This window comes from Protopterus annectens, chromosome 2.part1, assembly GCF_019279795.1.
Source record: "Protopterus annectens isolate FY-2018-M chromosome 2.part1, PAN1.0, whole genome shotgun sequence".
Taxonomy (NCBI): Eukaryota; Metazoa; Chordata; order Ceratodontiformes; family Protopteridae; genus Protopterus; species Protopterus annectens.
The window spans coordinates 721,751,756-721,779,292 of NC_056729.1; positions in this window are offsets into that span (position 1 = coordinate 721,751,756).

A 27,537-nucleotide genomic window follows, 5' to 3' on the forward strand; every position below is an offset into this window, starting at 1 on the left:
GTGTAACTATTGTAAACACATTAAGGAAGGTAGCACTTTTCTGATAAACAACATTGAAGTAAAACTTCATCAAAAATACAATTGTGGATCTGAAAGGATTATTTATTGTGCTCTATGTAATTGTTGTAGCTGCTTTTATATTGGAAAAACAGACCGTAAATTAAAAAAAACGTATCTATGAGCATTGTATGACATAAAATCAACAAAAGATACAAATGCACTTAGCAAGCACATAATGGAAAATACTGGTCATTCTTTTAATTTTACTGTCATTGATAATATTAAAACAGAACCTCGAGGTGGAGCCTGGTCTCTTTTATTAAAACAGAGCCTCGAGGTGGAGCCTGGTCTCTTTTATTAAAACAGAGCCTCGAGGTGGAGCCTGGTCTCTTTTATTAAAACAGAACCTCGAGGTGGAGCCTGGTCTCTTTTATTAAAACAGAACCTCGAGGTGGAGCCTGGTCTCTTTTATTAAAACAGAGCCTCGAGGTGGAGCCTGGTCTCTTTTATTAAAACAGAACCACGAGGTGGAGCCTGGTCTCTTTTATTAAAACAGAACCTCGAGGTGGAGCCTGGTCTCTTTTATTAAAACAGAACCTCGAGGTGGAGCCTGGTCTCTTTTATTAAAACAGAACCTCGAGGTGGAGCCTGGTCTCTTTTATTAAAACAGAGCCTTGAGGTGGAGCCTGGTCTCTTTCATTAAAACAGAGCCTTGAGGTGGAACCTGGTCTCTTTTATTAAAACAGAACTTCGAGGTGGAGCCTGGTCTCTATTATTAAAACAGAGCCTCGAGGTGGAGCCTGGTCTCTATTATTAAAACAGAGCCTCGAGGTGGAGCCTGTTCTCTTTTCCTAGAAAATAGGGAGCTTTACTGGCAACTGCGTCTTAATGCATCTAGTTGTCCAGGCTTAAATGAAAACATTTCTATCAGCTCTCTTTTAAAATTAAAAGCCCTGTTTTAAATAATTATTTATTCATTATTTATGTATTTTTAAACACCATTTTATCTATGTTTTTATACTACAATGATAGTTTTTCTACTATCTATTTATTCCATCCTATACAGATTTTATATGTTACATATATAATACAGTCCTTTACATGTCTTTTCCTTTAAGGGGGTGTGTCAGTTTAAATAATGTATTAATTGTTTAATTATTTTTACCCAGTTTTTCTGTACTATATAATGTGATTGTGCTATTATATTCATCTGATGAAGTTCTGAAGTGGTCAGGATGAAAGTGCTTATCATTTGTTTTATTCTCTTCAATAAACTCCAGTATTAGTTTTATTGAATTTCGCCTGAATAAGTGCAATTTTTTACTGTGGAGTGGTTCTTCCCCCTGTTCCTGCTTGGCATTTTTGTGTTTTGCAATACTTTTGGCATTCACAAGTGTTTATTTTTAATGTGTACTTCAACACAGAAGACTTACTAAGCTAATTAAAGCATAAATAACCACTAACTGTTATATTCATGCTATAGTAAAGCTCAATAAAATATAGAATGGTGCCTCTAATGTCAGATATGATGTTATATTTTCAAGATTTGTATGTGTTGTTTCAGATAAAGCATACTGCCATTCTTTAAAGGAGAAATAGCATTTAAACTTGTATTGAAAGAATGACAGTTATGTATGATCCAGGTTTAACTTGTAAGAGTGTCAGTGTTACTCTAATTGTTTGATATCATTCCAATAATAGCTTTTATATATGTAAAGAGACATATTTTTTATACTTTAGTATATAACATAGCATGTATTTCCTGTGTCCTTTTGCATATCAAGTATTATGTCAGCAGCCACTACTGAACCATGGTAAGAACCCACAAATAGATAAATCTCAAACTACTCGAGCTTCATCTCATTAATGATAATTATTAACATCACATATGCATTTATATTCTCAGGTTTTAACATGAGTTGCTTTAGACAAAGCATGCTGTGTTTCTTTAGGAGACATAATATTTAAACTTTCTTTAAAAATATGATAGTTATATGATAACAGACTTTAACTTGTGAGGAAGTCAAAGAAGCACTAAATATTTAATACCATTCCCATATTCTCTTTTGTATATGCAAGCAGACACATTTTATGGTATGTAGCTTAACAAGCCCATTTAGGGTCATTTTGTGTTTCTAGGATTATATTTAATAGTACATTACTAAACCATGTTAAGATTTTAAAAAGGTGTGCCGTTTAACATAAGTTTCATCACATTAATGCTTAACTTTTAATGATATGAATGATTAAACCACTTAAACTTGAAATGAAAATAAATAGCTTCAATTTCATATATATATATATATATATATATATATATATATATATATATATATATATATACTTAAAAAAATAAGATTTATCATAGTTGAAAGGGGAACTAGTAACCACTTGAATTAGGGAAAAAATAAATGATTTGCCTTGTAAAAGTAGTATTTAACACCTGTTACTTACTACACAAGCACTTCTTTAAATTGCTAAATATTCATAAACATGAAATGCATTAATTTTCATTTATCTTTCAGTTTTTTACTGTTTTTGTCTATTATTGGCCATCCATCCCTTGTTGCATTTCTTCTCAGAAATGTTAATAGATTCCAGTCCAATTCTTCTTTTTTTTTTCTAGGATTTTATTTTTCTGTATATAGTCCATTATATCTTTAAAGGTTTTAGAAATCATCTTTCCTTCTGTAAGGTGAATCCTTATTTTTGATGGGAACAAGATCTGTGCTTTAATATTGTTTTTCTTTAAGCTTTTAACAAGTGCCACACATGCTTTTTTTGACATAACTAATGTTGAGTAGTCATTGCCAAATCTTATAATGTTTTCTTTAATTTTAACTGGATAATTAGACCATGTTGCTTTTGAAACTAAATCATTATCTTGACTTGAGAAAAATCTTTTGATCACTGAGCTTGGTGAAAGTGCTTTTTTGTTTAAAGATGTGTTGAAAAGTGATATATGTGCCCTTTCAGTACCAAAGGAAAAAGCTTCAGACAGGTTCAAAATCTTAGGCAGCCAGGAATTAAGGAATTGAATCATAGGTCTCCCTCTTCTTTTTCAAGAATTCTACAAATCCCGATATTGTTTCTTCTGGATCTGTTCTCTAAGTTTTCTATTTTTCCCCCATAATAAGTTGTTTTGTTTCAGGAAAAATTCAGTATTATTCTCATTTTTAAACATTCTACTATCACAATCAGATATTGTCTCTTCTATACTCGAGATTTGTGATGATTGTTACTTAAGAGCTTCACTCAGCACTTCTACTTACTTTTTACGCTATCATTATCCACTTTGTCAATGTACAAACGAAAAATAATAAGTTAATGAAGAAGCCATTCTTTGAAATTCAGTTAAATAAGATGATGCTTTAAGCTAATAATGATATTTATTTTATTACATTTAGAAAAGGTATTATAACAACAGATGTAACAGTGTTTGACAGATTATTGTAATTTTGTTAAAGTACATAAAAGGAAAATCTTATCTCTTCTTGTAGGACTGCCAAATGCAAAAGAATAATGATTAAGAAAGGTGAATTTACAAATCTATATTCGTTTTTTATTTTTAATTTAGGGTCTGGGAAATGTTCCTAAATGTTCCTTAAGCCTTTTTGCAGGCACTAAATTCCTTGCCTTTTAACACCAAAGCACATTTTTTTCCCAGTATATAATCAAAACCCCCTATCGTAATTCTGCCCCTTCATTTTTTCAAATAAAAAAAATATTTATTTTCCACCAGTTCTTGATGTGCTACAGATGTGATGAGGTTTAAATTCTGTTTTGAAATTCTTTTATTTTCACAGAAAGCATTCTATTATCATCCTTAATAGTGCATCACATTTGGCATAATTATTTTCTTCTGAATCATAAAGACAAAAGAAAAATAAAAGATTGCATAATTTCACAAACAAAATAATAAAGCTATATTTCACATAGGACGACCACAATTTTGCAGTGTCTAACTCATTTCTGATTGTTGTTTAAGAAAGCAATGTTAAGGGACACAAAAAAGTAGTGCTATTTGTTTAAAGAAAATTAAAAATTCATTATTTTAATATGATATTGTATTGCATTTTGAGTAAATGCTAAAGTAGATACTAGAATTGTGACTCATAAATAATACTGCATCAAAATATAGGAATAATAAGATGCGAAGGAAATCATACTAAATAATAGAAAATAAAAATCAAAAAACCCTAAGTATTCCCAATCCTATCTTACAGTTTATATGAATCTCTAGTTAAACTATGATTTATATCTAAACTGCCATCTACCATTTAAACTCAAGCTATGTCTAGAACAAAATATACCAATAAGTTATTTGGATGCATACTAAGAATTGTTGGCATAATGTCTATATCTATCTGTTTGTCTATCTAGATATAGATATATGTCATTCCCCTTAAGAGGATAGCTTCTTTCTACCATTTATAATATCTACAAGTCAGTAAAACTTAATTTGACAACAGAACAGTTTTGTCAACCATAGTGTGCTGACAAACTAGACATTAACATTTGGAAGCTTTGTTTATTATGTGTTCATCCACTCTCTCTCTCTCTATATATATATATATGTATATACAAAATATCAGTAATTTAGTATGGAGGCATTGAGGCAAAGATCCTACAGTATGACCTGCTCCTTGCAAACAAAATAAATACATAAATAAATATATTATGTGATTTTTACCCACAGTTTTGATGACTATATTCACTTTCAAGAGTTTATAGCCCAGCAATATCATTTCTTCAGTGGCGGCTGGTAACTTCAAATCAAAGGGGGGGCTACAGGAGACAGCTGAATGGATGGAACCAATGGGAAGGGGTGTGGCCAACTAGAAAAGAGTGAAGCTATGCTAAAAAACACAAAAACTGGGATTTTAATTAAATACGCTGCCCTGAGTGCCAAACCATCATTATGAGAGTCCAATCAAGATAAAATTAATTGTAGAAGAAAACATATTTCAATGCATTGGCTACATGACAGCTTACGTAATATCTAGATGGAAACAAAAAGGTTGTGAGGCATGAAAAAAGAAATTACTTTTTTAAATACATTACCGGAATGCCAGTCAAAATCAAGTATAATAAAACAAGCAGCACTCAGCTCAAACCACTTCTCCTTGCATGGCAGTTCTAATTATAATTTATATTCAGCTTTGTAACATTCCTATAAAAGTACCAAGTAACATGCTGAAAGTAGCAATCTTTGTGATACCCCCATTTGTAAAAATGTTTCTTATCCAAAAAGAGACCTGCCGCCTGACAACAACTATCTACTTGTTTCATGGGGAAAACAGGATCAAAGTAAAAAATGAACAGCAAACAAGAAACAAGCTGAAGATAAATTGCTTAAAGGATTTCTGCATAGGTTATGGACCACACATGATAGATTGGCATTATGTTTAGTTTATAGGTAAAGCCTGCAAAGATGACTGCAAGTCTCAAACAAATGTAATGAGCTTCTGAAAATGCTGTAATGCTGTCCTTTATTACAAATCCTGTCATATGCATTTCAATACCTAAGACTTATACGCTATCTAGTTATGTAAATATTCTTTACATGACTACAACAAAAAGGCTTTCAATGTTGGTAATTCTTTAACAGTATGCTTATTAAAGCTTACTTGCATCTTACAGTCTCAGACAAGCGTACCTGATGGTCATTAAAGCACTGCTACTTAAACACAGAGCTAAAGGCACTGCAACAACATGTATTTTCTGAATAAGAAGAAGCATAAATCAATGATATAAAAATATGACAGAAAACCAGAACATTCTGCAAAATCAAAGACAGATGAAAAACCACTGTAGTATTTGTGTCTACCTTGGAAGGGGGATACTCTGCACACTTACACTGCATAACTGCTCCTTGCCTTGCTTGGACACCATGTGAGGGAGTGGGTGCAATAATTATGTCACAATTTGAAATGTTTCTGGCTGATGCTGATGACCTTGACATAATTGTCATACCTATCAGCCTTAGAGCAAGAAATCTGGAAAAAGCCATAAATAGAAGTGGGGCAAAGGTACAAAACTAAGGAAAATTTTTAAATATTGCTCTTATAAACTTAGAAAGATAATAGAATAGTAGGTCTTGCATTGGTATGAAATTTTTGAAGGGTATGAAATCTGAAACTCAAAGGTATGTCATTATTTTCTAACTTCAGTCTTTAATTATTTGCCACTAATTTGCCATAAAACCACAATTTTATGAAAAAATAACCAAAAATGTGATGCAAAAATATAAAATATCTACACAACACAGCTGGGATCATGTCAAAGAAGGAACACATGTTTAATGTTACTACTGTTAACTTGAGCAGCTGACAAAATAAGAGAATCTACACACATTTCCAAAATTAAAAGTAATCTATAACTCTGATCATTTAAATTATTTATTAATTGTAAACTCTTCATGTTTTCTTCCAAATATGCCGTTTTGCAGAGGGATTATTAGGGAAGAGCAACATTTTGAGACAAAATTGGGAACAGTCAAGAGGTTTGGATATACCTAATTCTATAAAGCGATTTATTTGCCCATACCTCTCAACCTCTTAATGTAGGAAATCTGGGCAAGGCCAAATATATTGGGGAAAGATACAAACAGTACTAAAAATTGCTCTTGTATAAACTTAGACAATTGACAGAATAACAGGGCTTGCTTTAGCATGCATTTGTCTGAAAAAATTGAAGCCTGAAACTCAATGTCTGTCATTACTTAGTGACTTCATTCCTAAATGATTTGCCAGAAAACCACACATTATATGAGGAACAAACCAAAAATAAGAAGCAAAAAATCTATTCATTCTGCAAAAATCTGTACAGTTAAGAGGTATAGTTCATCCGGGGCTGTCTGAGTTTGCTGCCCTTACCTCTCACAAAATTATGGTTGAATGGGGTCTCCTCCTGCAGCTATTCCAATGACCCATCACTTGGCTATTTTGTCCCATTTACCATAAACACTGCAATGTGCATACTTCTACAATAATTTAGATTTCATTTAAAAGTTTTATTTTACATTTTACAGCACAAACACTAATAGACATCTGCTAAACAAAGCAATGCAGTTTCACAATGATAATAGACTTAGCATTAAAACTTCCTTGCCCTTGAAACTCACATTCATTGAAACAGCATTGAAACCCACATTCAGAGAAAATACATATGGCCAGTGGCAGATAAAGATTAACTTTGGGGTGTTTTCAAATCATAGGCCCTTTGCACAGGAAACATATATGTGTTCTTTGATACACCTTTCTGATTGTATTAAATTATATTCCTTGTATAATACAGTACAGTTGTTAGAGGGCATTTTAAATTTATTGTTTTGAACATTTTCCAGCAAACAATGAAATAAAATGCATGCACCAATAATGACAAAACTGCCCAGTTCAGAACATTTCCATCATAAAAGTCTACTCGGTCTTCTACAATCCACCAGTATCAGTAAATATGCACAATCTCTGCAGAGGTAAAAGTAATCTAAATAATTCCACAATAAAGATATATGTAACTAATGAAGAGGTTGCTGCTAGCAAACAACTTTATATTTTATTGTTTCATCTACAAATAAAGTGCATGTTGCCCTTGAGGAATACATTGTCTATGTTACATTAAACAAATTATAAGCTAGTAATATTGCAATAGGAAATGGATGGCAAACTGATAGCAAGTTCATCATTACTAGGTATCTCTGACAAAGTGGACATTTGTAGGATAGCAGCATCCACCTCCTTTACAAGTACAACACAGTACAGTACCCACAATGCATCTATATGCAGTGGGAGAAGAACCCACAGCCTTCTGCATTAAAAGCAAGTATACTACCTGTTGTGCTATTAACAATGCAAGCAGATTCAGCATAAGCAGCACTAAAATTCTCTTCAGGCTATCAGCTCCTTGTAAAATCCACTCAACACTCAACTGTATCTCTCAACTTTGAAGCACAAAAAATTTGGAAAAAGCCAAAATTTATTGGGGGGGGGCAAAAACTAAGGACACATTTTAAACATTGCATGTATAATCTTGGAAAGTTGCTGGAATAAAATGCTGTGTTATCACCATGCATTTCACTGCCAAGTCTTGAACCCAAGGCCCTATGCACTACACTCAGAGCAATATACCACTATGCCAAATCAGCTGTTTCTTGAAATACACGTAGACTGAAACTTAAATGGCTATCATTTAGTGAATTCATTTCTCACCATAGCTCTCAAAGCACAAAACACCTAGACAAAGCCAATAATGGGGGAAAACAGCCCCCAAACATATTCAGTGAATTCAGTTCTCACCATAGCTCTCAACCTCTTAGCACAAAAAAAAACTGGACAAAGCCAATAATGGGGGAATACAGCCCCACAGATAGGGACAATTTTCAAATATTGATCTTATAAGCAGTAAATTGCTAGAATAAAAGGTTTTGTGTTGCCATGGGACTTTCTGAAGAATATTAAGTCTGAAATTCAAATGCCTGTCATTATTTAGTGAATTCAAAATCCAACAGGAAAACCACAGATTTTATGAGGAACAGAACAGAAGTATGAGGCAAAAATTTACAAGTCGTGGTGGGTAGGGAATTCAAGCACCTGCTACCTGCTCTCCAGGTACAGGGTTTGAGTCTAGCCACCAGGTATATTTAACACACACACACACACACACACACACACACACACACACACACACACACACACACACACACACACACACACAATGAGTTGCACAGTTGCAAACCCATCCATCAGCACTAGAAAGATACGGACCAGTTTCCTGTCAAAGGCCTAGAAGCACAGTACACACACCAGTCCTGCTGTCCATCAGTACTAGAAAGACACAGGTCAGTTTCCTGCAAAAGGTCTAGAAGCAGAGTACACACACTAGTCCTGCTTCAAAGCCATCCATCAGCATTAGAAAGCCCATGAGATCAAAGTCCCATCCTTCACAGCCTGCAGATGTTGCAGTCTGTTCCTATGCAGTTGCAACTACATAGACTTTTGGGATCTCTGCTATTGCTTGCATGCTGTCTTCCTAATCCGGCCTGTCTCACCAGCAGTCTGGATTCTGTGCACATGCTCCGTGAAGTTGAGGGACTTGTGTTTGTTGTTTTATTTATTCTTTTCTATTTTTTTATGTCTTGTTTACAGCTGGGGGACTGCAGTCCTGCGGCCCAATAGCACGAGTAGCCCCTGCATTTCATATGGATATTGCTGACTTTTGAATATACAACTTTAAAAAAATAAATATAGTTGTATATAGGTTTCCAGTTATATTACATGTATTCCCATATATTTTCTAACATAAATACTCCTCTTTTTTATTCATTATACTTAACTAAGAATTTTAAAAATGGCAATACTGCATTCTAATGATTATAAAAGATCATAATGGAACCATTACGTACTCCATCGGAATATGAAAATTCTTGTGTTTAAATTACAACTTGACAGTAATTCATGACACTAGCTAATATTTCAATTGGAATATTTTAACTGAGTTTTAGTTTTGTGTTGTACTGCTTCTAAACACAAAAGACTGGGGACTTTTGGTATGGCATGGTCTTGAAAGCACGAGAGTAATATGTGTTCCACTTTCTGACCTGGAAAGTTGATAACAGAGGAAAAAGTGTTCTCATTAAAGTGTTTATCTGTTGTAAGAAATCTCAAGAAACAACTGAGATATAAATGTATGACTCAAACTCTCGCAAGAAAAGAGACTAAGTAGGAAAGCATTACTTCTGAACTTAGCGCCTGTATCATAGGAGGTGGCCTCTGCAGGCAGCTTGAACCCAGGGGAACAGGGAGAGCAGAGAGTCTGTCTGCTATCTTTAAAGGAATACAAGAAATGAACACCAAATTAGACCCATACATCACTGCTAATGATGGCTAAGTGAAAAAAATAACAAAAACTGTCAAAAAGCACTCTGATAACCTTCGAGTGCTTATTAGTAACAATGAAATTTTAAAGGTAAAATTAGCAGCTGTGGAACCTGGATGAAAAAAAATCATAGATAAGGAAGATTGATCCAGGAGAAAGAATCATTATTTTGCTGAAATTATGGAAGGGCGATAACTGTTTGCAAATTTATGAAGGAAAAGATGGCTCACTGGGCGCAGATGAATCTTGTGAAGGTCCAGCTGGAAAAGGCACACTACTGTTTGGCAGTGATACAGGAATACAGTTAAGAAACTCTGACAAATCTTTTTGTAATTCGCTACAGATCAGCTAAGGGAAAAAGTTGTTGACTCATCTTTAAAACTGGCCAAAACAATCATGTATGGGGATCCCGTTGATTTGTGGACATGGATTTTTCAGTAGGTACCCATAAACAAAGGACAGGTTTCTTCTCATTCCAAGCCTGGTGCAGAGAAAAAGCCTGAAGAACTAAGCATATTTGCAAAACAGAAAACGCTATGCAGGCACTGGAGTCATGGTACTCAGAAAATGGTGGACATCCACACGTAGAAGTGAGATCCCGGAAACCAGATGAACAGTAAATTCAACTGGGAAAAAAAGGAAGAAATAAGATCATTCTACTATTTAAAAATATACTGCACCAAAATCACAGGTGGATCTATGACAGAGAGAAGTAGCAGAATTCAGGGAAGTGCCAATGACTTTAACTAGCTTTAACTTCACAAGCTTAATCAAACTGTAAAATAGAGAACTGATGGCATTTTGGAGAGAAGTAAATGTAGTGTTGTAACAATCCTTTCTCAACAAATTTATGCAGATCTTATTCTGTTATAAACTATAAGCTGCTCTAATACTAGAATGAGCTTTGTGATCACCTTGGGTAGGAAAGGTGATGAATTGAGTAGTGTATTTTACCTTAACTAAGTAATGAATGATTATATTGGCAAAAGTAAAGTAGAAGTACTATATGAAAAATGTATATAAATGTTTAACGGGAGTGGATCACTGTAAAGATATGCATATTTAACCTTAATTATTGTGTAGTACAAGAAACAGTAAACGTAAATGTCAGTTTATATCAGACACATACAGGATAGTTGGCATCTCATACTTGAAAGTGTTGGACATAATTATATGTTAACATCAGTACCCAAAAATGGGGGATAGCTGGTTTCTTCCAGTGGGGTGGCCAAAGGCTATTAGCAACATGTGACTGTGGAATAGGAGTGGCAAACTAATTTAGTAGAAAAAGGGACTGTTGTGGTATGACATAAAAACACAAGTGAGACTAACTGTTGTGTGGCTGTAAATAAATGTGACTAACTGCTACACTGAGGCTTCAAGAAAAAAGAATTCCTGATTAGGTAGCAACTAGTATGGCAGCTTGGGAGATAAAGTAAGGAAACTAAGGAAAGGAGTAAGGTTATATTGTGCAGATGGCAGTACAGGTAAATTTAAAATAGTGGAAAATATTACAAATTAAAAAAAAGATTGGATATGTATGAGACCAAACAAAGATCAATATAAACCAGGTGACAAATGGAAGTAATATTATCACTGATAGTTCTAAAAGTCATGAGGAAAAATACCAAATAGGGTAGGTCAGGTGAGACTGAGTATCCACATGTCTCTTAGCAGCAGTTGATTGTATCCATCCCAAAGCAGATGGAATTCATAAAGTATGACAGTGCACAATTATGATTCATATAGCAGTGCCTTGGGAGTATTGCATTATTTATACTGTACACAGATGGGGGTTGCTGAGAAATTTGTTTTTGAAGTTAAAACATGCAGCACTTGCAAGGGTTTTGGAAGTGGGGTAAAACTGAGATATAAAAGAGTGACAGGGTATAAGGCAGTACGATCAGACAATGGGACAGGGAAGAAAAAGAGAAAAGGAATTACTGAGGGAAACCAGATCAGAATAGTTGAGGTACAAATTCTATTCTGGACTGTGAATGGTTTAAGCAGACCAGTGAATAGGGATCAAATATTTAAAAAGATGAGAGCAGAAAATGCTTTCATAGGTTCATAGGTTCATAGGTGTGTACTAGGCTAATAGCCCTAGAGCCTTTACAAGCCTAGCCCATACGATTACTCTGGCATCGTGCTACCTTATCTTAGTTCCCAGTGCCTCTGTCTAGTAGAGCCACTGGAGTGATCCCTGGGGTGAATTTTCTATTTCCCATCCACTCATCAAGATTTCTCTTGAAGAGGGCCAGTGAGGTGCTCTGTTTGACATGTATGGGAAGTCTATTCCATAGCATGGGGAGTCTCTGGGTTATTAACCTGTCCCTCCAGCATATTCTATTGATTGTGGTAATGAAGGTGAGGTCTCTGGAGTGTGTGGTGCGGAGGGATTGAGATTTCTTTAGATGTAGCATTTCTAACAGAGCTGGGTCAGACATGGCTTTGTAAGTCAAGCAGAGATGCCTCTAAGTAGGCAATATGAGACAGAGTATAGTTGGAGTCTTTTGAGTCTGTCCATATAGGTCAAGTGTTTGAGGCCTAGGATCCTCTTTGTGAGGTACTTTTGCAGCCTCTTCAGTTGTTGCAGGTGTCCAGTGAGGTACATGCCAAATGGGGCATTGTACTCAATGAGTGGCCTAATTAGGGAAGAGTAGAGGGAGCCAATGACCTCTTTCTTCCTGGATGCAAAACACTTAGTAATGAGATGTGATAAATAGAAAGACTTTCTGACCACAGTGGCAATGTGGTGTTCAAGAGAGAGGTTGCTGTCAACCTGTGTTCCCAGCTCTCTTATAACACCTTCTGTGTTCAGTGAACTACCAATGATGTAGTAATTCATGGGAAATGTTTTTTTCCCACAGGGGATAACGACACATTTTTTGGCATTGAGCTTAAGGCCATGGCTCTGACACCAGTCATTGGTCTCAGTGAGGCCTTTCTGTAGGACATCAACATCACTTTGGGAGTTAATAATGGCCTGCAACTTGCAATCATCTGCGAACTTTGTCAGCCAATCCCTTCATGTTGATCTGGACTTCTGAGAAGTAGATACCAAACAGGAGAGGACCCAGGACCGATCCCTGTGAGACTCCACTCGTGACTGGTCAGCAGTCTGACTTGGAGCCAACTACTTTCACACTGTGCGTTCTACCTCTGAGCCAGTTTGCAACCCACCTAGTGATAACGTGGTTGATGCCTAGCTTAGTGAGATTTTCTATGAATTTTGAGTGGGGAATGTTATCAAAGGCCTTGGCCAGATCAAGATAGGCTGTATGACCACCTTGCCTTCATCCACAGCTCTGGTGACTGACTCAAAGAAGTCAACCAAATTGAGCAGGCATGATCTACCCTTCACAAAACCAAACTGTGTGGAATCCAGAGTTTGGATATTCCCTATATCCTTGTTTATTAGGTCCACGATGATGCGTTCCATAGTTTTGCATATCAGACTTGTCAGCTAATAGGGCAATAGTTCTCAGGGTCTGTAGTCGCTCCTCCTTTGTGGAGAGGGATGACTGTAGCAGTGCACCATTCAGTAGGGACAAAGCCTGAGGTGAGGCTGTGATTGAACAGTGCCAGTTCACTCTGTAGTTCATGTAAAACACAGCCAGAGATATTGTCAGGTCCCATAGAAGCTGTATTCTTGGCCTTGGACAGTGCTGTTTTAACCTGTTCAGCAGTAGTACTGGATGCCTGGCAATTTGCTGGTATTGTGATTGGTCCTTTGGGGGGGGGTAAAGTTGGCACTGAATCTGTCAGCCAGTATATTGGCTATATCTGTTGGCTCGATATAGGAGGTACCATCATTCAATATTACCAGAGACTCACATGAAGGAGATGGAACACAAAAAAGATAACAAAAAAATGTTACATACCACTGGCTAAAGCTAGCTACAAAAGGACTCATAGCAGAGGGGTAATAATACTGAAATGTGGAAGCATGCCGTTTACATTACTGATGAAAATGGAAGATCAGAAAGGTTATCTACCTATCATAAAAGGAGACTGTCTCTGGAACAGAATTGCAGTTCCAGGATTGTATCTCCCATCAAGATCTAAAAGACAGTTTTTACTAATATTAATAGTGAAGATGAAACTTTTTTTTTTTTTTTTTTTTTTGAGGGTGTTCTGTTAATTTTATGTGACTGGAATATAAACTTTCATGAGACAAAGGCATGGGAAGGCAAAAAGAAACAGAATATAACAAGGATGGAGAAAAGGTGCAACAAACAGGGGGAAGCTTTAGGTGTGGTAGATGCATTGAAATTGCAGTAAGGCACAGAGGAGCATCATACATGTATTTCTCACCTAGATTTAGGACTTGGTCTTGATTGTTTAAGTGTTTCGCAAACGTAGATAATGCAGGCTTAGTGAGTGAAGTAAAGTGCAGTTTTGTAAGTAAAACTTACCATAACAGTAGATGACTAAATGATCACTACTGCAGTAGCGTTAATTATATGGGTTATATATTCTGCCAAGGGTATAGCAGGCAGCCAGCTTCCAAAGCTTAATGGCACCTTCCCTGCACGCAAACTGTCAGGCAGCTCGAGCTGAGCTGAATAAAAGACAAGTTTGTGTGTGAAGCCCTTCAAAGCTTTCCTGCCTTCAGAGAGAGGGAGGTTAAACCAAGAAAGGACAATGCCAGCAAACAAGAAAAAAAAAATGTCCACACCCTGGCATAAAAAACATGCCAAAAACAATGGAGATGGAGGGAGGGAGTGGCTAATGCAGCAGTGATCAGTTGAATAACTACTGTTATTGTAAGTTCAACATACACAACTGTACTATAGTCTTCATATTGATCACTGCTGCAGTAGCTTTAGCTATATGAGTAGATTTGCATAGCTAACTAAATTTTAGTTCCACATATCTGAAAAATTTAGTTCTGTCAAGATAATACTTGAGTTGTCTTTGAACATCCATGGTATGGAGTATCCTTTCTTCCTCATTTTTAGATTCATGAAAAGAAAACAGGGAGATGGATATATTGCCTTAACATAAATTTGGATACACTTTAGGCATCAAAAAGGATTACTTCTCAAAGAAATCCTATCCCTATAGAAAATGAGATAGGGTTAACTCACCATAAGAGCTTGCAACTCAGATATTCTTCTTGTAAAGCTCAAAGCAATCGGTAATACTACTTTGCATGTTAAGAACCTCAAGTCAGCCAGATTAGCTAGTTCAAATGGAGTAAGTGCTAGCTTTTTTAACACAAAATATAAGATCCTAAGGAGGGGCTACTATTTTTCTTGGAGGTGTCTTATGCAAAACCCCTTTCATTTTGACAAAAGACTGCATTAAAAGAGAAGGATCTGTGGACCAAAATGTTGAAATGAATGATAAATGAACCTTGATAGAGAAATACGTAAAGCCATAAGATAGTATGTCACACAAATATCGTTCATAGAAGATTACTAGGCTAACAATTCAAGAGCCCTTTTCATTTATTGAGCATTTGTTAACCAGGAAAGTCCAACTTGGAATGAAGCCAATTTTCAGCAGAGGCCCAAGGAGAAACACTCCAGACAGGGGGAGGTTGGCACAATGGTTAAGGTGTTTACCTTACAGACATAAGGTGCAGGGTTTGATTCTCACTTGGGGTAATTGGCTAGACTTAAAAATGGCCCACAAGGGCAGTTAGCCTAGTACTGAAACTAAAACTAAACTATGAACTATCAACATATGTCTTTGCAACATGAGAGGAAACCAAACCAACCAGAGAAAACCCACACAAATGCACGGAGGACATGCAGACTCCACATAGAAGGCACCCCAGACAAGAATCGAACTGGAGAACCTCTTGCTGTGAAGTGACAATGCTACCACTGAATCACTGCCCCATCCATGCAACCCTAGCCAGTTTTTCCACATGTTACCCGATTTTATACTCCTAGGGGAAAGATTACAAGGGTCAGCAAATGGGGTTTTGACACTTTTTACAGACTGCCTCTGTCTAATAGGGATATGGGTGCCATCCCGGAGTGAATTTGCAATTTCCCATTAATTGGTCTAGATTGCACTTGAAGATGGTCAGGGAAGGGCTATGTTTCACATGAATAGAAAGCCTATTCCAGAGGAGGAGCAATCACTGGGAGACACATCTGTCTCAGCAGCTTGATCTATTCATGTCAGAGGTCGGATTTAGGTCCTTGGAGCGGGTAACCCTTGTGCAGTTAGTTTTGTGAATATGCCATATTTCCATCAGGGCTGAGTCAGAGACTGCCTTGCAGGTCAGACATAGATCACCCCTCAGTAATCTGAACCCCTCAGGAAACTATATGCAGTGATAGGGCTTTTAATTAGTCCATATATGACATGTTGGTTAAAAGCTGTATTCTTTTGGTGAGAAACCTCTGAGGATGCTGCAACTGTTGCAGGTGCCTGGTGAAGTACATGCCAAAGGGTGCATTATACTCGATAATTGGTCTGATGAGGGATGAGTGCAATGGCACTATGACATCCTTAGATCTGGACACCATGCCATTACTTATAAGCTGAGCCACAAAGAAGGATTTCCTCACCACCATGAACACATGGTGGTCAAAGTTCAGATTACTGTCTATATGAGTACCCAGATCTTTCACCACTGGCTCCACTCTTAGGAGATGCTAGCAATGTTGTAATTTACAGGGGTTTTTGATTTCCCAAATAGTACTATTATGTATTTCTTTGCATTTATTTTGAGGCCATGGCTCTGACACCAATCCTTATTCTGCATTAGTCCTTTCTGCAGAACATCAACTTTGGGGGAGTCAATGATTGCCCCAACTTGCAGTGATCAGCAAACTTGGTCAGCCAATGGCCATCTGCATTTGCCTTGACATCTGAGAAGTATATCCCAAACAGGAAGAGGCTCAGAAATTAACCTGTGGTACTCCACTGGTGACTGACTTTTGCTCGATGTGGATTCCTCCACTCTAATAAAGTGTCCTATCCATGAGCCATTTGGTTATCCATCTAGTGACATATAGGTTTATGTCCACTTTTGTGATTTGATCTATAATACTTGAGTGGGGTATTGTGCCAAATGCCTTGGCCAGGTCATGGTAGACATTATACAGTGTCTAACCCTCATCCATGGCCTTGGTGACCTTCTCAAAGAAGTCCATGAAAATGAGCAGGCAGGACCTGCCCTTTATGAAGCTGAACTGGTTTGGGTCCAGAGTATGGAGATTTCCTATGTCATTGTTAATCAGGACCAGGATTATCCTTTCCATTGGCTTGCATATGAAGTTATTCAGACTTATGTGGCAGTAGTTTCCTGTGTCTGTTGCTAAGCTCTCAACTGTAAAGATTTTCGCAGAATGTCCAGATTTTTGCCTTATATTTTTAGTCTATTTTTTTTATAAAATTATGGCTTTCTGGCAAATTAGTGACAAATCATTAAAGACTGAAGTCAGAAAATAATGACAGACATTTCAGTTTTAGACTTCACACCCTTCAGAAAATGCATGCTAATGGAAAACCTGTTATTCTATCAACTTTATAAGTTTGTAAGAGCAATACTTAAAACTTTGTCCCAATTTGTACCACTTTTTTCATGGCTTTGTCCAGATTTCTTATTCTAAGATGATGAGAGGTATGGCTGTTGCTGGCCCTCCTTGTACAGATAGATGATTGTTACTGTTCTCCATTCTGCAGAAACAAAGCCTGTTTGGAGAACGTGGTTAAGTTTAGATCCACTTAGGTCTACTAGGTCATGTATCAAGCTATTTAATAGGCATTTCTAATGGCAGTAACTGAAGGAAATCAGAAGAAGCTGAAAATTGAGATAGAAGGGAAACAGTAAATAAATTAATGACTTCAAGTATCTGGGAGGGGTGGGTGAGGAGAAGGGAAGTCTGATTGAGGAGGTTAAAGCTAGAATCAGAGGGGCTGCAGCCAACTAGCATAGAGTGTCAGGAGTAGTGTATGACAGAAAAATAAACTCAAAAAAGAGGTGACAAACAAGGTGAGCAAATCAACCAGTGAACTATTTTATTAAAAACAATAAAAAGTAAGTGCTTTCGCATCTACAAGGACACTTCTTCAGAGTTTAAATAAACTAACTATAGCCCTTATATACATAAATTGTCAAAATGAGTAATTTGCCACAATTTAACATGTAAATCAGCACATCACATTAAAAACCACATTCAAAATGAACAAAAAACTTCATAATGAGAAACCAAGTAAAAATAAACTTAAAACAATTCTATCATGAAATATAAATCTAAAATATACACATAACAAATATAAAGTAATAAATAAAATGAACTGTAGCGGTTCATACTATCAATACCATTGAACAAACTGTTTCTCCATTTTTTCCGCTTCCAATAATGCAGCATCCACTTTTGCAGCATTTGCAGAGCAAAGGCAGGAAGAGAAGGTTGAATTCGGAGGTTGGAATGGACTTAAAGATGCATACAAAGAAAATATGGAAATTGCTGATCCTCCACAACTAGTTGTGAACATTTCCAAATATGTTCTGAGTTCTGATGAAATGACGCTATTACAGAGAGGCTTGTCATTTGTACCCTCTATAAAAACAGACATTGTAGATTTTGTGGTTGATATTAAAATGTTTTGCAGAAATGTTATGCTTAATTTAATTTATGGAAATAGCGCAGGTGAAATTACTAGTTTAAGGGTAATTGTGAGGTGAAGTTCAGAGTAGAGTTAAGACAGGCACTGGGTGGCAGTGAAGAGTTACCAAATAGCTGGGTAACTACAGCAGAGCTAGTAAGGGAGATGGCTAGAAAGGTGCTTGGTATGACATCTGGACAGAGGAAGGACGACAGGGAGACATGGTGGTGGAATGCAGAAGTACAGGAGAGTATACAGAGAAAGAGGTTGGCAAAGAAGTGGGGTTGTCAGAGAGACAAAGAAAGTAGACAGGAATATAAGGAGATGAGGTGCATGGCAAAGAGAGAGGTGGCGAAGGCTAAGGATAAGGCAAATGAAGAGTTGTATAAAAGGTTGGACACTAAGGAGGGAGAAAAGGACCTGTACTGATTGGCTAGACAGAGGGACCGAGCTAGGAAAGATGTGCAGCAGGTAAAGGTGATAAAGGATAATGAGGGAAACATGCAAGCGAGGAGAGTGTGTTGAGCAGATGGAAAGAGTACTTTGAGGGGTTGATGAATGAAAAGAATGGGAGGGAGAGAAGGTTGGATGATGTGGGGATAGTGAATCATGAAGTGCAGTGGATTAGCAAGGAGGAAGTAAGGATAGCTATGAAGAGGATGAAGAATGGAAAGGCTGCTGGTCCAGATGACATACTTGTGGAAGCATGGAGGTGATTAGGTGAAATGGCAGTGCAGTTTTTAACCAGATTGTTTAACAAAATTTTGGAATGTGAGAGGATGCCTGAGGAATGGAGAAAAAGTGTTTTGGTACCGATTTTTAAGAATAAGGGTGATGTGCAGAGCTGTAGTAACTACAGTGGGATTAAATTGAACAGTCACAGCATGAAGTTATGTGAAAGAGTAGTGGAAGCTAGGTTAAGAATGGATGTGATGATTAGTGATCAGTAGTATGGTTCATGCCAGGAAAGAGCACTACAGATGCGATGTTTGCTCTGAGAGTGTTGATGGAGAAGTACAGAGAAGGTCAGAAGGAGTTGCATTGTGTTTTTGTAGACTTAGAGAAAGCATATGACAGGGTACCTAGAGAGGAGTTGTGGTATTGTATAAGGAAGTCGGGAGTGTCAGAGAAGTATGTAAGAGTGGTACAGGATATGTACAAGGGTAGTGTGACAGTGGTGAGGTATGCGGTCAGAGTGATGTATTTGTTTAAGGTGGAGGTGGGATTACATCAAGGATCAGCTCTGAGCACTTTCATATTTGCAATGGTGATGGACAGGTTGACAGATGAGATCAGACAGGAGTCCGCGTGGACTATGATGTTTGCAGATGACATTGTGATCTGTAGTGAGAGTAGAGAACAGGTGGAGGAAACCCTGGAGAGATGGAGATAAGCTCTAGAGAGAAGAGGAATGAAGGTCAGCAGGACTAAGACAGAATATATGTGTGTGTGAATGAGAGGGAGGATAGAGAAATGGTGAGGATGCAAGGAGTAGAGGTGGCGAAGGTGGATGAGTTTAAATACTTGGGATCAATAATTCAGAGTAATGGTGAGTGTGGAAGAGAGGTGAAGAAGAGAGTACAGGCAGGATGGAGTGGGTGGAGAAGAGTGTCAGGAGTGATTTGTGACAGACGAGTACCAGTAAGAGTGAAAGGGAAGGTCTACAAGAGGATAGTGATACCAGCTATGTTATATGGGTTGGAGACAGTGGCATTGACAAAAAGGCAGGAGTTATAGCTGGATGTGGCAGAGTTAAAGATGTTAAGATTTGCACTGGGTTTGATGAGGGTGGACAGGATTTGGAATAAGTATATTAGAGGGTCAGCCGAGGTAGGAAGGTTTGGAGACAAAGCCAGAGAGGCAAGATTATGTTGGTTTGGATGTGCTGAGGAGGGATGCTAAGTATATTGGGAAAAAAATGCTAAGGATGAAGCTACCAGGTAACAGGAAAAGAGGAAGGTCTAAGATAAGGTTTATGAATGTGGTGAGAAAGGACATACAGGTAGTTGGTGTGACAGAGCAAGATGCAGAGGACAGGAAGAAATGGGAACAGATGATCCGCTGTGGCAACCCCTAATGGGAACAGCTAAAAGAAGATGATGAAATGACTAGTTTTAAGAAGCCGACTTCATTTTCACTAGTCCTAAATCCTCTCGTAGAAGCTTTTGAGAAAGCATGTCAGCAGGAGTTAATTAAAATGGCCACTTCCTTTGATAAAAATAAAAGTAATAACTTTTATAACATATCTAGTAATTAATACAAAGCACTGTTAAGTGTAAAGAACTGTGATGCCCGTGCCCTGGCCCAGCAATCAGGGAGCCTTAATCCTCACCACTAACACCAGTGAGGGGCATCTCATATAGCAGGAAAGGATAACAAATACACACAGTAAAGTGCAATTTCCCTTAAGAGCACACAGAGAATACAGTCAGTCAGGGGATGGTTGCTCCCTTGCTCTGCAGATCCCCAATAAGACTCCCCACTGGCACAGCTATAGGGTCCAGATCTCAGCCTAGTGGGCAAGCTAAAACCTCCATCACCCTGTCTGTCCAACCAGTGCTTTGTGTCCCTGCCCAAGTAGCTGACACACACTCACACACACACACACACACACACACACACACACACACACACACACACACACACACACACACACACACTCACACTTAGAGTAGAGTTTATACAACCACACAGACACTCCTGGGAAAGGCTGGCACAAGTTCTCCAGCTGTGCTGCTTTTCCCAGACTATAAGGTAGTATCAGCTGCCGCCACACACTAATATTTATCAACTATTCAAAAGCCCTTAAAAGGGTGTTCAATTATTACTGTGCAATATTATTATCCAATTATCCAGTTGGTGAAGCCGCGATGGTGCAGCGGTAGCGTTGTTGCCTTACAGCAAGAGGTTCTTCCATTCGATTCTCAGCTGGAGCACCTTCTGTGTGGAGTCTGCATGTCCTCCCCGTGGTCGAGTGCATTCAAAAGACATGCGTAGAATGGGCATGCCTTCATTGAAGGTTGGGCATTGAGCTGGCACCTCGGCACCTGTAAAACAATCTACTGCCAATCATTAGCAGACCAGAGTTCCACTGTGGTGACCTCTAACCGGGAAAACCCAAAAGAAGAAGAACAACAACAATATTATTATCCAATTGGTAAGTGTGACTAAACAGTCAAGGCTTATTAGAGTGACCTGGCACAGGATCACTATATACATGCAATGTACTCTAGAGCTTAAATTATCTCTACACAAAACAGCCACAGTGCTAGTCAAGAGTTAAGAAATCACAGAGAAATACTTAAAATAATTCAGCAGTACAGTTCTGACATCACAGAAAAACACAGTCTAAACTTTCTAGTTTCTAGCTATTTCTAAGAGAAAACGCAAGTCTAAGATAAACGTACATATAGAGCAAGAACTATAGAACAAGAACACAGCATCCATGGGACCTGACAATATGCCAGGCTGCGTTCTACATGAACTACAGAATGAACTGGCACCCTACCTAAGTACCATATTCAATCATAGCCTCACCTCAGGCTTTGTACCCACTGAATGGCACACCGCAACGGTTATCTCACTCCACAAAGGGGGAGCCACAATGGACCCTGGGAACTACTGCCCCATTAGCCTGACGAGCCTGGTCTGCAAGTCCATGGAACGTATCATTGTGGAACTCATAAACAAAGACATTGGTAATCTCCAAACTCTGGACCCTACCCAGTTTGGATTTGTAAAAGGCAGATCATGTCTCCTAAACCTGATTGACTTCTTTGAAGCAGTCACCAAAGCCATAGATGAGGGTAAAATGGTTCACACAGCTTATCTAGATCTCGCCAAGGCTTTCGACACTATCCCCCACTCTGGAATTATAGATAAGCTCACTAAACTAGGTATAAATCCCTATATCACAAGATGGGTTGCCAACTGGCTCACGGACAGAACCCACACTGTGAAAGTAGTGGATTCCAAATCTGACTTCAGACCAGTGACAAGTGAAGTACCACAGGGTTCAGTCCTGGGTCCTCTCCTGTTTGGTATCCACTTCGCTGAAGTGCAGGCTAACACAGAAGGTCTTTGGCTAACAAAGTTTGCAGATGACTGCAAACTAGGAGCCATAATCGAAACTCCTAATGATGTGGACAAACTACAAAAGGGCCTCACTGAGACAGATACCTTGTGTCAAAGCCATGGCCTGAAGCTCAGTGCCAAAAAGTGTATTGTCATCCCCTTTGGTAAAAACTTTGTACCCATGAACTACCACATAGCTGGTAGTCTACTTAATGCAGAAATGTGATAAGAGACATTGGAACACAGGTAGACAGTAGTCTCTCCTTTGATAATCACATTGCCACAGTGGTCAGGAAATCCTTCTACGTGGCTCATCTCATCACAAAAGGATTCTCATCCAGAAAAAAAGAGGTCATTGTTCCCCTCTACTCCACTCATTAGACCCATTATAGAGTACAATGCCCCTTTTGGTATGTACCTCACAAATCATCTACAACAACTGGAAAGACCACAGAAATACCTCACATAGAGGATTACTGGCCTCAAACAGATGCCCTACGCAGACCGTCTAAAAAAACTACAGCTTTACTCCATCGCATATCACCTACTCAGGGGCGATCTCTGCCTAACATACAAAGCTATGTTAAACGCAGAGCTGTTGGCCATGCTCCACTTAAAGAAATCCCAATTCCTCCGAGCTACACGCTCTAGGGACCTAAACCTTGTCACCACAATAAACAGAACATGCTGGAGGGATAGATTCCTGTCCCAGAGACTTCCTATACTCTGGAACAGACTACCTATTTATGTCAAACAGAGCTCCTCATTAGCACTCTTCAAAAAAAATCTTTATGATTGGATGGGAAATTCACCCCAGGGATCACTTCTGTGGCTCTGCTCGACAGGGGCACAGTAAAATAATTTTCTTGGGTGGTGAAAGCCAGGGTACATTTTTTGGCTAGGCTTATATAGGCCCTAGGGCCAATAGCTTAGTACCTACCTATGAACCTATGAACCTATGAAGACAGAGCTGTGAGTTGGATGGTCAAGACAAAAATGCTTAATGCTCTCTGATTCTCTCTGTTTTTAAAATCACATTCCTGGTTCACATTACATCATTCTTCACATTTCCCTGGGTTCCCTGGCTAACAGAAACTACATTTGCATTCTTCACCTCTGGGCAGAAACCAGAGCAATAAAGGCCATTTATGCATGCAAATTCTGGCCATTATCTCTAGCCTTAAAACAATAGCAAGAATTCCTTCATCTAGACTGGCCTAAGCTGTGTTTACATCAAAGGGTCACAACACGCTTTACTTGGTCAGTAGAGTGCACCATTGTCACATTTTTTTCAGTTCCACATGTAACACTATTTTTACCATTTAAGACAACAACCCTGTGGTTTACATTAATATTTACAGATGACAAAATTATCTATAAAATTCTATCTGGCTAGGCTGGCAGCCTTCACCTATCTTCACCCAATCTTCACATATCTCCCCCTGGAGAACTCAAGCTAGTTTTTTCAAGTGACCGTTGAGAAACGCCGCTTGAGGGAGTTAGGTCTATCTGAATATACCTTACCCCGTTCCCTGTCTTGAGAACCCATCTTCATTGGCATTGCTAATCCCACTGTGGTGCTGCATGAACATATCATATGCTTGCAACTGCAGGCTCCATCTTAGCAACTTGGCACTTTGCTGGCTGGCTCAATTTAACCATGTTAGGGGGTTGTGATTTGTCATAACAGTGAATTTCCTTCCATACAGATAAGGCTGACATTTCTGCAGTGCCTACACTATGGCTAGACATTCCTTTTCTACATCTGCATAGCATTCCTCCCTGGGATGGAGCTTACTACTGAGATAAACCACTGGTTGCTCTTCCCCCTCTAAAGAAATCTGGCTAAGTACAACCCCCATCCCATGGTCTGAAGCATCTACCTGCACAACAAATTATTTGCTGTAATCTGGACAAGCTAACACAGGGGGTCCTCCCAAAGCTTCTTTAAGCTTCTGGAATGCCTGCTCACATGCTGGGGTCCACACTACCTTGTCTGACTTGTTCTTCACTGTTAGGTCTGTGAGGGGAGCAGCTAGGGTACTATAACTGGGGACGAACTTTTTGTTGTACCCTGCTGTCCCTAAAAATGCTCACATCTGCTTTTTGATAACAGGTGCAGGCCATGCCTGAATGGCTTCCACTTTGGCAGGTTCTGGCCTTATCATACCACTCCCCACTCTATGTCCTAGGTAGGAGATCTCTGCCATACCCACCTGATATTTGCTCAGCTTAATGGTCAACCCTGCCCTTTGTAGTCTGCCCAGCACCTCCATGACATGCTGATGGTGCTCTAGCCAGGAACGGCTGTAGATGACAATATCATCTAGGTAAGCAAGGGCAAACCCTCCTGCTCCTGCTAGGATATGATCTGCCAACCTCTGGAAAGCTGCTGGGGCATTCTTCATCCCAAAGGGCATCTTGGTGAACTCATACAAGCCAAAAGGAGTCACAAAGGCTGACTTCTCTCTAGCACTGGGAGTCAAGGGCACCTGCCAGTAACCCTTGGTAAGATCAATGGTTGTAAGATACTTAGCCCCGCCCAGCTGCTCTAGCGCCTCATCTGTCCTAGGCATGGGGTAAGCATCTGACCCTGTGTGACTATTTAATTTCCTGTAGTCCACACAGAACCTGGTGCTGCCATCCTTCTTTGGCACCAGCACCACTGGGGATGCCCAGGGACTGTTGGACTCTTGAATCAAACCTAGTTCCAACATCTCATGTACATCTTCCATCAGAGTCTGTTTGACCCTCTCAGGAACTCTATAAGGTGCCTGCCTAATAGGCTTTTGGAGTCCTGTATCCACCTGGTGCTGCCCCAGGTGGGTGCAACCTGGTTTCCCAGTGAACATGTCTCCAAATTCCTGCAGCACTGCTCAAATTTTTCGAACATGGGTAGGAGATAGCTGCTGGGACATTGCTACCCCTTTCACTGAGGTGTCAGCCTGAGCCTCACTGAGGAGATCAGTCCCCAGATCTCCCTCAAACTCCTTCTGCAATCCACTGCAAATGCTCAGCACAAGGGCCTCCCTATCATGGTAAGGTTCCATCATGTTAACATGGTACAATTTGTGCCCCTGCCTTCTGCCTAGCAGTTCCACCATGTAATTAACATCACTTACCTTTCTTACGACATTGCAGGGTCCATCCCAAGCTGCTTGCAGCTTGTTGTGTCTGACAGGAATGAGAACCATTACCTACTGCCCCACAGCATACTTTCTAGCCCGAGCATTCCTGTCATACCACACCTTTTCTGTTGTTGGGCTTCTGCCAGGTTCTCCTGGGCCAAGTCCATGAGTTTCCTGAGCCTTGTCCTAAGGTTTAGGACGTATGCCACAACAGACTCCTTGTGAGACTCGCACTCACCTTCCCACTCATATCAAATTAAATCTAGAGGTCCCCTCACACTATGCCCATACAGCAACTCAAAGGGTGAAATATTTGTGAATTCCTGGGGAACCTCTCTGTAAGCAAACAAATGATGGGGCAAATATTCGTCCCACTCCCTCTTAAACTGATCTGCAAATGCCCGTAGCATGGACTTGATTGTAGAGTTTAAACTCTCAACAAGACCATTAGTCTGGGGTGGTAGGGGGTGGTCTTCATGTGCTTCTCCCCACAGGGCTTCCACAGACAAGCCAGCAGGTCTAACATGAAATTGACACCTCTGTCAGTCAGTATTTCTTTTGGGAAACCTACCCTGCTGAAAATCTCTAACAAAGCATTTGCCACCTTCTCTGCCTCAAGGGAGGACAAAGCCACTGCTTCAGGGTATTGTGTATCATAATCCACTACCACTAGGATATACTTTTTCCCTGTGGAACTTGGGGTATTCAGAGGACCCACAATATCCATAGCTACCCTCTGAAATGGCTCCTCAATCACAGGCAAAGGCATCAAAGGAGCTCTCACCTTGTCTCCTATCTTGCCTACCTTTTGGCACTGCTCACAGGTCCTGCAGTACCCTGTTACATCTCTGGAAATTCTAGGACAATAGATGTTCTGCATAATATGCCTCTTTGTATAGTTTATGCCCATATGATCTGCAAAGGGAATATCATGGGATATGGCTAGACGCACAAGACGGTAGGATCTAGGCACTACCAACTGCTGTACTCTCTCACCTTCTAGCCCTCCCTCAGGGGTCCACTCTCTGTATAGTAAACCTTTGTCCCAGTATACAGATTCCCCCTTTCCTTGAGAATCAGGTGCCTCCCTAGCTACCTTACTTAGGCCTTGCAATGTAAGGTCTGAGAGCTGAGCCTGTCTCAACTGTCTCTTGTAACCCTTCCCAGCTCCCCTTCCACTGGAAGTCTGGCATCCTCTGACAGTGGTGCATCACTGTCAGCCTGGGTACTCCTACTCACCTCTACCTTTGCAGTCACTCTGACCAAGGAACCATCAGTACCCCCAAGCAGCTGCGGCTCACCTTCAGTCTCACTGCTACAGGGTAGCTCCCTCCCTGAAATAACTACTCACCAGTCCTGGCTGCAAGTATGCAGTCTGTCTGGGTCTCTCCCAGGCTACTGGACCCACATGCTTGTCTCCTAGCCTGACTGTGTGTAACTGCATAAGCATATGGTACTGCCTTATCCAAATCCTTCCCTATCAGGACATCTGCAGGATGGTAGTTTGGTGCCCCTGTTGTCTCAAGACAACCTACTATTGGCATTTTGTCTTTCCTACTTAAAGGCTCCCTCACCTTTTGTTACCCACCTTACCTCCATGGACATCTGTATGCCACATGGCCCCACTGGTTGCATTCAAAACATTTAACCCTAGGTCTGAACATGTACATGGACTAGTGGCTTCCCCTGCTACTGGCAGAATTTGTTGGGGCAGTCTGTGTTGCCCACCATGGGTTCCTTTAGACCCATGAACAGTACTGGGGGGTCATCTTCCTGTGCAGGGCTGCCCAACTCATCTGAAGTAGCACATTGTCTGTCAGCTAACCAGATCCTCATGTCCTCAGGCAAAGTGCTAAGGGCTTGTTCCCTCACCAAAAGG